General features: G+C 30.3%; 1 protein-coding gene across 1 annotated transcript in view; it reads right to left on the reverse strand.

Moving 5' to 3' along the window:
* The window catches only part of LOC124538077 (paired box protein Pax-6-like), a 65,816-nt gene extending 56,859 nt beyond the window's left edge, over positions 1-8,957 (reverse strand). Inside the window, exon 1 of the mRNA XM_047115080.1 lies at positions 8,747-8,957. The gene's annotated coding sequence lies outside the window, so the exon portion shown is untranslated. The remainder of the gene's footprint in view (positions 1-8,746) is intronic.
* Positions 8,958-12,245: the final 3,288 nt, after the last annotated feature.

The raw sequence follows: 12,245 nt of genomic DNA on the forward strand, positions 1-12,245 counted from the left end.
TGTTTATAATTCTTCTTGTGTTGTCTAATTTCATCGAAATTCTACCACATGTGCATTCCACCAACCCGCATTGGAACAGTGTGGTGGAATATGTTCCAAACCCTCTCCTTAATGGGAGAGAAGGCCCAGCAGTGGGAAATTTACAGGCTGTGACTTTACTTTTTTTTAGGAGTTTTTAAAGTATTTTTAGTAAGTAGTACAGGGACATAAAGCATTGAATAAATGTATCGCTGACCGTATAATACTAAAACAAATTACAAGAATGAATTTTTAAAGTTCAAGTTACGTTGAGGAATTAAAGAAAATTATTTAAGTTATCTTAAAGATGTAAAATTCTTAGCATCTATAGGGACAGACAGCGGTAAGCGACTTTGTTTTATACTATGTTGTGATGATGAATTAAGCGTTTAGAAACGTGATTTACGTATGGGTCACGTATATTTAATGCCTATCATATTTAATAAATGGAAAAAAAAATAATTCATTTGTGAAAAAGAATTGGTATGTATAATATTTCAAGCGAACCTAAAAAAAACGTGTAAACCACTTTGACGCCTTTAGAGTTTTGATTTCGCGTATTAAGTTTCATGAGATAGATTTTTTTTATGAAGATGTTAATCTACCAATCTAATCCAAGCACTGCAATATTGTAGTAACAGGTTCATATTTTTTATAAATAAATATACAGTCAGGGAACCTGCATGGGGCAATGATTCCTCTCATTAAGAGTATAAGGTTGGTTTGGAAATTCCACCATGCTGTTCTAATGCGGATTGGTGGAAACACATGTGTCAAATTTTTGTTCTTCATCGAAGCAATATTGTTAATATTTCTTACAATGTCTATGTTCTATGTCCAGTGACCATTTACCACCAAGTGTCTCATTTACCCGTTTTCTTACCTATTTAAAAAAAAAATAACCAGTGCTTGACCGGGTTTGAATAGATAATCATCTCAACTTAGATAGGTATATATCCGCGTATTGCTGTCAAGCTTCTGAGTCTTGGACTATGACAAATATAATATGAAAAAAAAAAATTTCATTTAAATAGAAAAACGTAATCTTAGTTAAAGATGCATTAAATTAATATAATTAGCCTTAATGCATTTAAATCTAGAATCTATTCGCGGAACTAGTATAAAATGTTTGAAAAAGTGAGTTTCCTCGTAAGTGGCCGTCTGAGCACGTCAAAGGCTAAACTCCGGGCGGAATTTTAAATTTAACCAAGATAATGTTGGCTTGTCGATAACTTGTACGGTAATACGCTTTTTCAGTTAATTTCCTAGAAAACTGTATGCTAGGTAAAAAAGGAAAAAATTATGTAAGGTAAAACTTTCGCTGGTAAAATGTCGATTATTCGAAACTTCAAAATCAACTTACTTGTAAGAATGTTTAACATAGATACTTATATTATATATAAATAACGTACTATAACATTCGAAATTTAAAAAAAGAATTTGTTATTTTTTTCTTTATAATATGTTCGAAATTAAGCTAAGGTTTAACTTTTATCGTTTCAACACAAATATTACATCTATACTGATCATCTATATTTTTAAAAGAGAGTTAGTTTTTTGTGTTTTAGCAGCTAAACCATCATACGTGAAACTTATCACTTATTAACAGATAATATAGCGCGCTCAGAACAAGATTATAGAAGAAGCTGTGCTTCGCATTACAGTGACACTATGCCTAAAAGGCATCAATATTCTGTACATAGTTATTAAATACACATGTATATTTAACGAACAAACTCTATCGGAGTACGTGTAATAGCAAACAAATGAAACAATTTAAAAACGTCTCAAACACATTCCGAGTGTTAAACGCGAGATCTCTTAAGGATCGTATATCTCCTGGTCTCTCACACCTCATTAGTCGCCCGCTTTGATTCAGCGTCGTTACTCCCAGGTGCCGCTAATGCGCTCTTAAGTGGAACAGATTCTATCGGATTCCTCGCGAGTTTCTTTTCGAATCTATGCAACCTCTTTTATCGATACTATTTCATATATTTACTTTAGATACTAGATATACTACATAATTTTTCTTGTCTCTTTATTACATTGTTCGTGTGTTATTTACAAAAAACCTTCTTTTGAATCACTATATCTATTTAAAAAAAAAACGCATCAAAATCCCTTACGTAATCTAAGCATACATAGGGATAGATCGTGGTAAGCGACTTTGTTTTATACTATGTAATGATCTGCAATCCATACGCAATTTATACGAACTTTTTATTATTTTTTTTTTTTTTAATTAAATCGCAATCGATTTTACTTTTACACTTTTTTTTAATTTATTTTTAATTGTACGTTGTGGTGTATTTATGGAAAATACATATGTACACAAGACAGCTTGGAGGTGAATAAAATTACTAAATATATATCCAAAGATATCATCGCTTTCCATAGCAAATACAGTACGTAATTGATTAATTGCTCAATCAACACGGCCATACAAATAACTCAGCATATAGAATATAATTAATATAAACTTCTCGATATTAGGCACTACATAACAATAAATAAACGATCAATTCTTTACGTTTGTAAAATAAATTTTCTTCAAACATTCGAAATTGTATCGAGTATAGTTGTCGTGAAAACTTTTAAATGTTTGAGCTTTCGTTTATTTCAAACTAGCGAACCGCGCCGGCTTCGCACGGATACAATACTGATACTAAATATACTACAGAATGTGTTTATTTACGACATCACATTAGAAACATCTAAAATGATTAGTGCTTCTTTACTATATTGACCATGCATTATTTACAAAAACCTTTCTCTCGAATCACTCTATCTATTAAAAAAATCGCATCAAAATCCGTTGCGTAGTTTCAAAGATCTAAGCATACATAGGGACAGAGAAAGCGACTTTGTTTTATACTACGTAGTGATTCACATAAGAACATTAATGATACAATTGTAAAGAAAATAAAAAAAATGTACTCATCGTACAGTCACACAGAAAATTACAGTGTGTTTTTATTTGATACATTTTATGCACAAATTTAAGCTGCGGTTTCATTGCCGACGATCGACCATCACACTTGTCTTTCATTCCGTCATCAAAGCACGCACGTGCGTCATACAAAACATATACCGTCGAGAGTGCTCATATTAAGTTGCAAACGTCAAAGTCTCTTCCTTTTGACTGCGTTTAAAAAAAAAATAATGTAGCTCGTTTCCAGTATATAATTAACAGTGTAGTTAAGGCTTTGAATTGTCGAGTATCATAATGTTTCTTTGATGTTTTTTTTTCTTTTTGGCGCAATCTGATTATGTTCTTTGAAATATTTTTAAATTTCTTTTTTTTTTTCTATCGTGTGTTACGCTTTTGTGTTAAGAGTGATATTGTACCTGTCTATTATAACTAACATGGTTTTCAATCGTTATTTATCAACGTATCAATAATTATTTTATTAATGATTTTTTTAAACATCGATTTCGGATTCTCATCTTAACTAAGTTGAATGCCATTTTGTCAAAGGATTTTTCGATGGTATGGATATATATTTTTTTCTAAGTTTTATTTCCTTTTATAATTGCGAAAATAAAACTTACATATTATACCAATGATTAATGTAAAAATAATATTTTCAGATATAATTATAGACGAAAATTTGGCACACTATTAACAGCGAATTAAAAATAAAATATAATATGTATTTGGACAACTAAGAGGATTAAATACAATTATACATTATATACTATATTAAAATAATATTATACATCTGTCCGAGTCATTTATTAAACTTATCAAAACAAGTCTAAACTTTTATAATAAAGTTTATCTGATCCATGATTTTTATTAGTCCATGAGATACTCATAGACTAAAATTGCACAAGATATTTCAATTTCTTAAATTGTCATTCTGTACTGAACCACTGAACCGTTTAAAATACCTAATACATGTTTATCGTGACTGTTATTTAAGAATTACATCGATATAATTGTACTTTCATGATTTCAGCCACGGTACTATTCGCATCGTAGATTATACTTAGCGCACAAACTTAAATACGTATGTCATATGTGTGCGTAAACACATACATTTTACTCTGATCATCATGGAAAATCATCTCAGAACCAAAATGACATGTCTTCTTAGACTTGGCAATACAACAATAACCCTTCCTATTTATGTTACTGATAAATTATTGACCGAAAACCTAGTAAATTTATACACAACTGATATTCGTATTTTGGACGGTGGGATCTGCATCCGTCTAAGAACTAACCATTAGGCCATCGGGGCTTCTATGACAAGAATGACTTAAACGCCAAACTAATAGATAAATAATCTTACTTTTTAATAACTTTGATAGTTCGATTGTAAGAACAGATTGTACACAATTAAACTGTTTCGGTAGGTTCAAGTTTGAGTTTGATTGAAATTAAGAAAGATTTTATTGTATTTTAATATTCGATCCCAAAAAGGTTGAGTTCGTATATGATAATTAATACATAATATTTAGATACCAACCTAACCAGTGATAATTTAATTATAATTTAATTTTGTAATATTACGATTCAATGTTATATAAAGTTTTTATAAGTATGTATTAGTTTTAGTACTGCTGATCACTTACGTCTGAATGTGCAATATACGGTGATTTTGTATAAGGTTAGAATCTGTTTGATATTTTCAATGTGTGTATATATCAATAGTAAACGCATTTCAAACTGTCATTATATAAGTCTGCAATGAATACAGTACATCTTGCAATAATATTCTAAAATGTATGTGCTCATTAAATTATTGTAAAGCAGCATCAAGACATATACATACAACATATTGAATAATATGAATTAAACAAAAATAAATGTTACATAGCAGTACCTATTATATTAAGATGATAGCTTCATATGGTATTATTAAGTACTGGTTATAAATGCAATATTATGCAATATTAAAACTAAGTTTTTGCAATATAAAGTATATACATATCTATTAATCAGAGTGTCTTTTAAAAAGCTTATTACAGTTACCACTTATATTTGGTAAATTGAGTATAGTATCCAACATTATTTGATTTAGATGTAGTAATGTATTTTTTGTAAACATTTCTACAAGAATAAGTTAGAATATAAATTTAATTTAATTTGTTTTACACAAATCACTACAATCAAATTGCGTGCATTATTTTATTATAAGCTTTACATGTTATTTTTTTTATTTTATTAAGCACAGTAACTGCGATTTATGTTAATTTCTTTTAAAGATTATTAAAAAAAATACATCTATCATGATTTTGAATAAAACGTTTTTTTTTTTTCGATGGACAATTTCTCATACATGTCATTGTCTAAATTTGGTATGTACTAAACTAGGTACTATTAATTAAATACTTGACTATAACCAGAAACACACTTTAAATAAGAATTGAATACGAAAAATACGTGATACAGAAATGAACCAGTATCGTTTTATTTTAATTTTGTCAGTAACATATTGACGGAATGATAACAATATTGATATTTTTTCATACTTATAAAAGGAAAGATATTTGTATACATCTCGTCGGTACGATTCAATTAATCACTCTTATTCACCTTTGAGCTATTAGAGGTTCGAAATTTAAAAAGTACAAAAACATACGATGAGCGGTAATGATATCGGAGCCTCGGTTTACGATTCGAGGCTGTATGTTGGAGCACTTTTGCATTCAACTAAATGGAAAAATTAAAAATATAATCTTTTCTCGTTTGCTCTTTGTTAGGTTCAAATTTAATTAACTTTACTTAACTATATTTTCTCTTTTAAAACATGTTTGTGTGTACTACTTGTAGTTTTTTTTATATTCTATTTTTAGCTTAAAAAAACATTTTTTTTTAATAAATACGTCAATATATTAAAAATGTTAACAAAAGTGATTTTATAAATAACAATAAATTAATTGAAATAAAACGGATACGCTACGTCGAAGACAAAAATAAAAATATCATAATCGAAATACATCAAAAGCTTTTTACTTTAAAAAGGCTCTATCTTAATCCTTATTAAGCCTCATCGTCAAGGGTGAGACGGCTATTGATTGAGACCAAAGAAGTGTTATTATGAATCCATAGAGGATTATATTACTTTTTTTTTTGTAATAAAAATCTTGTAACACTGGAGGCGGTTTTAATATCAAATTTAAGAAGATTAGAATATTTAAAAAGCGGTTTTATTTACTCGGACATATAATGAATTTTATATCTTTATTTTAACAAATTTATTAATGATTCGTAACTTTTCGATGTCTGTATTCGCTTAAGATTTCACTTGTAAATTTTAACACAGCGTCTTTGATTATTGAATGTAAAGATCGGTTAGTTATATTAAAATATCTTAGAAATTATATACCCCAAATTGCTTGTCTTAACCAATAATTCTGGTTTAAAAGACATGGAACTGATCAAATGGGTATCATGTAGTGGCCAGAAATTACAAAAGCAGATCTCAAGCCATTAAACAGCTGTTGTACCATGTTTTTCATACATCTTCCTAATTGACGTTTAACAATTCCGTATTTCGAATTTATACTACATTAAAAAAAATACTTCGAAATTTAAATATCACAGAACAAATTTTTTGCATAACCTTTTTAAATATGGAACAACCGTCAAGCTATGTTCTAAACGGTTGTACATTATTTGAAAAAATCTCCCTTGACATTTGCAGAATCGCATTTAGCAGCGTGTAATGACAGTATGTGAGAACTGTCAATGGGTATGTCTCTATTGTCAGAAATATGTCATTAATAGGTGAAAAAAACATCGTCACAAGCGCTGCAGGCACCCCTGAATGCTGGTGTCAACACTCAAGCACTGCTTTCAAGTATAAATAATAGTTCTTATGAATAGCGTTGTGACTTTGTCGGCACGAATTGACTTACATTCGATTTATTGATTTTACGAGTTTTTTTTTTAATATGTCCTTTGTCGTGTGTTACGCTGGTTTAATGATTGAAATAGATCTATGATTTGAAATTGGAATGGCATATTTCTGTTTTGCATTTACGAATTTTATTTATTTTAAAAAATGTTTAACTAACAAAATTTATATTTAATTTTTAGATTATTTCTTTTTTATCTTATATAAAATTAAATATATAATAACATTTTTTTACGAGTATTTTATACGGTTTATATATGATTTTTAGTAATAAAAATATTTTGCATATTTTTGAACGAAAGACGAAATTAAAAAAAAAAATAAAATACTTTTTTTAAAATTAGAACAGTTTGAATATTATTCACATATCGCTCGCTAAAAAGGAACGAGTGTAGTGCAGGCACTTAAAAAAATCATTCAACCCGCATCACTGTCAACTATTGTGTAGCGAGTATCATTTACCGCAAAAATTATTTGCTCTACAATACACACCGAGATCTCTATTTAACGAAATTACAAATTTTTCGGACACAGACTCTACAATAGAGAGCTTCGATACGTTCGGTACAGATCAAAGAGTATTGTATGTTTTTTTTTTATTGCTACTCGTACTTTAGTATGTTTAATAACGCTACCTTTGAAATAAAATTGTTATACTTTCAATATAGGTATAAAAACTTATGATTTAAACATATATTTAAGAAAACGTTGTATTTGTTGTTTTATCTTATTTTGATTTTATTTATTTTTTAAATCATCATAAATAAATTTTCTCTTAAAATATTTTATGAGAAAAACATTTGTTAATTCTGACATTAAAAAAAATGTAGACTATTTCAGATGCTTCTAAATTTAAATTTAAATACCCTATAGTTAAGTATCAAATTACAAATTGCGATTAAAAAAAAATGAGATAAATGTTTACTATTACAAATTATCTGACAATGGTCGTGAGGTACAAGATTCGATTACAGTTGAAAACGTCCCGTATTATCCCAAACAAATATATCATATTACTTAGTCAGAGGAATCAATAGAGCATAAAACAGGTAGAAAAATTTATACGACAAAATGTATTTTAATATGAATATTACAATTTATATTAAAACTTTTTACTGATCATTTGGATTTTTTTTTAATCTATAATTCGCATATTGTGAGCATAGCTTACGATTAATCATTGCAAAAACAATTACGCTTTGACATTTCAAAAATATTTGACATTTTATTTTACAAAACGTATAACATTTTACTATGATAATTGATTGATAAAATTTCCTATATACATTTTATTATTTTTTATTTTGGGGTAAATATATATTTAATTTTATTTTTACCAATTGTAACACTTGTGTTATTTGAAATAACATGAATAATCTTGTCTTAAAGTTAGGTTTACCTGGATTTAATTATTTTTGGACATAATTTAGATATATGCAGAATTGTGAATTAAATAATAATTATCGTATTTTATTTATTTTTAATCTACATAATTAATAAAGATAAACTAACTGTAAATTACCACTTTGATTTAATTATTAAATAATTTTATAGAACGTAGGTAAATATGTATTTATTAAATTGCAATATTTATTTGAAATTTTCTTTTCACAACTAATATGGTAAAATTTTTCCAAAATCAGCCCGAGCTTAATAAATTTACTTTAACTTGATATGAAAATATTTGTCATATTTTACTACCCTAATAATAAAATAAATGACAAGATTACAAGCAAACAAAACCGGTTCGTACTGGTTTAAGTTTTTAAAATTTCGACATATTCGTCAAGTGAATATAATAAAGATCCTTTAGGGTTAACATACAAACGGACGAACGGTCCGAAGTCCGGTAAACGTACCTAAATGATGCGTCGGTAACGTAGTAACCTCGTTCACAATAAGTCCATAACACTTACACTGAAACTAACACAGTCCAAAACGTAACCGTTGAAGCGAATGGGTATTCTTAATTCGACAAGTTTCTGACCGGACCGGAGCAGTGTAGCGTAATCATCGAATGCCCTAAGTATCGGAGGCAGTTCGAAAGCTACGAACCGTTTTCGATGTCACGGCTCGCTTACGACTGGCCGAGCCATCTGATTCCAAGTCAGCCGTGTGAGCATCGGAGGGGCGGGGCCTAGAGGGGCCGTGTATACCCAGCCTAGGGGGTGCGCACACAGACGCGGCTCACGCACACACACGCTGTAACCATTCACGCCCACATCAAAGATTCGCAATGTGGCGAAGCATGCTGTATGATTCGGTGAAGTTTTTCCAAGTTCGTTCGGTTTCGGTATATTTTTATAGAACGAGCATAATGTGACGTCACGGAAGTTATAATATTCCTCAGTTTATAAACTTTTTAGTCACTTTATTGTACAATGTTTTAATATATTTGTAAAACTTTTTCGGAATAATAAAGTTTTTTTTTTCAATAATCTAACTTAATTTTTTTTTATAGAATTTAATAAATCCATGTTAAAGGTAAGTAGGTATATATAGTAATGTTATAAGTATAGTTAAGACGTTATAAAGTAGCGACATAACTCCGAAACCGCTGGCAATAAACGGTTAGGTTTTATAACGGGGTCTAGTATTATGTGACATTAAAGGATGCTGGATAAGCAAAAAGGGTTGTTAAATTTTTACTTCCGACTCGTGTTTGACTGACGCTGTCTCCAGGATCTTATTGTTTTCATCTGCTAAGAAACTTTAAATTCTTACGTCAAATGACAAATCTAATGACATCTGATATTACGATAGATATTTATTTATATAAGAGCCGAGATGGCCCGGTGGTTAGAACGCGTGCATCTTAACCGTTGATTGCGGGTTCAAACCCCGGCAAACACCACTCAATATTCATGTGCTTAATTTGCGTTTATTATAAGGAAAACATCGTAAGGAAATCTTCATGTGTCTAATTTCATAGAAATTCTGCCACATGTGTATTCCACCAACCCGCATTGGAGCAGCGACGTGGAGTATACTCCAATCCTTCTCCTCAAAGGAAGAGGAGGCCTTAGCCCAGCAGTGGGAAATTTAGAGGCTGGTGATTTATTTAGATCGTGTAATATTTTATTAAAAACGTTTTGAAATGAGTTAATTTTTCTTATTAGGTAGAAACGACATTTTTCCCGTTAAAACAGCGTGAAACGTCTAGACAGACCATCCAATGAAATGCGGTCACCGTCGAGGGTCCTCTAAATTATATTAAAGTTTAGCTTTGCCGAGAAAAAAACTTCTATTTTTAAAACATGGAAACAATTTAAGAAAAGCGTCGATATCAAATTCTCACATTAAACAAATAAAACGCTTGTAATATAGCGTCACAGATAATTAATTGTCTAATCATACCGAACGCCCGCCAAAACGTCGTGTAACCTTAAATCAACAAAAACGCATTCAACGCTGCGTCACAACAATGGCGGACACGCGGCCATCGTCACGCGGCGAATGACTTAGCCCTCATTTATACAGAACTAATTTCACGCTCGCTCTTAGTTATTGTGAGATTTCGCGATACCATGTCACGGTATTCGTTACGACTAGTTATCCCGCTCAGATTGACTCGTTACTTTTTTTTTTTTTTTGATCGGGTCAAACGTTTCGCGTTTTACAAATAAGGTTCTCCCCAAAGAGATCTGTTTACAATGAAGTTCGATACAAAGCGTACAGTTTGAAAATTCGACTTAAGTCAACCATCAAAAATCGTTTTCCACAATGGGCTGAGGGACTAAAAAATAATTCCTTTTTTTGGTGTAAAGAAAGTGTTTGTGTAAGAACAAAGACGCGTACCGCAGCGGGACATCTAGATACGCGGAGTATTTTCTTTATATATTTTTTTTTTATTTGCACTTATGCCTTGGCTGAATAGCGTCGGATCCTTAATTTACGCATCGCTAGATGTATTCTGTAGTTTCGCATTTGTAAGGGATTGTTCTTGGCGCGTTTAGCAACATTGCGTAATGTTGCCATTGTACAAAATGCTTTATTTAGTTTTACTGGCTTTATACTTGAGACTTGATTAAGACCTATTGTTTACTTTCCTTGTTATGAATAAAGTTATTAGTCTCATATGGTTCTCGGGCGCTTTTGTTTATAATGTAATATAAAATAATATTTTTGTATTTCCAGCGAGGTAAGGTTTGTTTTATATTCAAGATTCTATATTAATAAAGACTAGATAGGACTACATAATATATTTAGGTACAGTACTAAACTATAAAGTATGATAGCGGCCCTCGAATCATGAAATAAATTTACAAACAAAATCGAACTGGCCACTTAATTATTTATTGTACAGAAAAAAAAATTAAGACCATCTCCTTTCCTTTTTACATATATCACATCTTAAACAACAGCGATGCTGTAACATTACAAGCTCCTTACTCAAAGTTTACATTGTAGGCGCTGTGTTCTAAATTCGAATTCTATAATCTAGTTTAGATTTACGACGAATTAAATTCGAAATTCGAATAAGACAGTGTTGATGTATAAACTCTTCCAGCCCCCAGCAGCTGCAGCGCCTTACACGCATCACTGACGGCTCACAACATACGCGAGTAACGAATACTTTGAGCACGCCGATAGACCACGAGCGAGGAGTGGAAGCGAGATGAAGCGATTGAAGCGCCAAACTTACTTTCTTTTCGCTTAAATTTTTAAACATTTGACATTAATGTTTCAAGGAGTTCTTACTATTCTTTTTTTTTTTATTTCTCCTGATGTCTTTAAAAAGCGTGGAATTAATTCTGACGTCCAGGAAGGATATATTACATATGTACATACAATTGTATTTAACTAACGTTACTTTGGTTTTTTAATTGTTGGAAAAGAGTAACTACTGAGTTTCCTGCCAGTTCTCAGTGAAATCTACATTGCGAACCGGTGGTAGCTTCACTTAGATCAGTTAAATGACGATTCAAAAGCACAGATGAAAACCTACTTACACAAAGCATATTTTTATTTGATTGCATAGCGATCAGGAAATAATTGAGTAAAATCGTACACTGAAATAGAAGAGTAAGGTATTTTTTTTAAATCTAAAATAAGACGTGGATCGTATCTTATACAAATTAAGTAGGTATATAGGTACCTTAATTTACCCGAATTTTGTTTAATTTCATGCATAATAAAAAAATTAAACTACACACTAGAACAAACATTAATAAAGTAACAGTATCCATCTGTCTGTTGCTTTTTCATAGCCAAAAAACTGAATCCAAATTGATGAGATTTGTAATGAATCAGGCTTAAGTTCCAAGGAAAGACAAAGGCTATTTTTGAAATTTTATAAATATTTTACAACGAATGTTATATAAACGTATCATGCAATAAACAGAAACTAAATCGTAA

This window comes from Vanessa cardui, chromosome 19, assembly GCF_905220365.1.
Source record: "Vanessa cardui chromosome 19, ilVanCard2.1, whole genome shotgun sequence".
In the NCBI taxonomy this organism is placed as follows: Eukaryota; Metazoa; Arthropoda; class Insecta; order Lepidoptera; family Nymphalidae; genus Vanessa; species Vanessa cardui.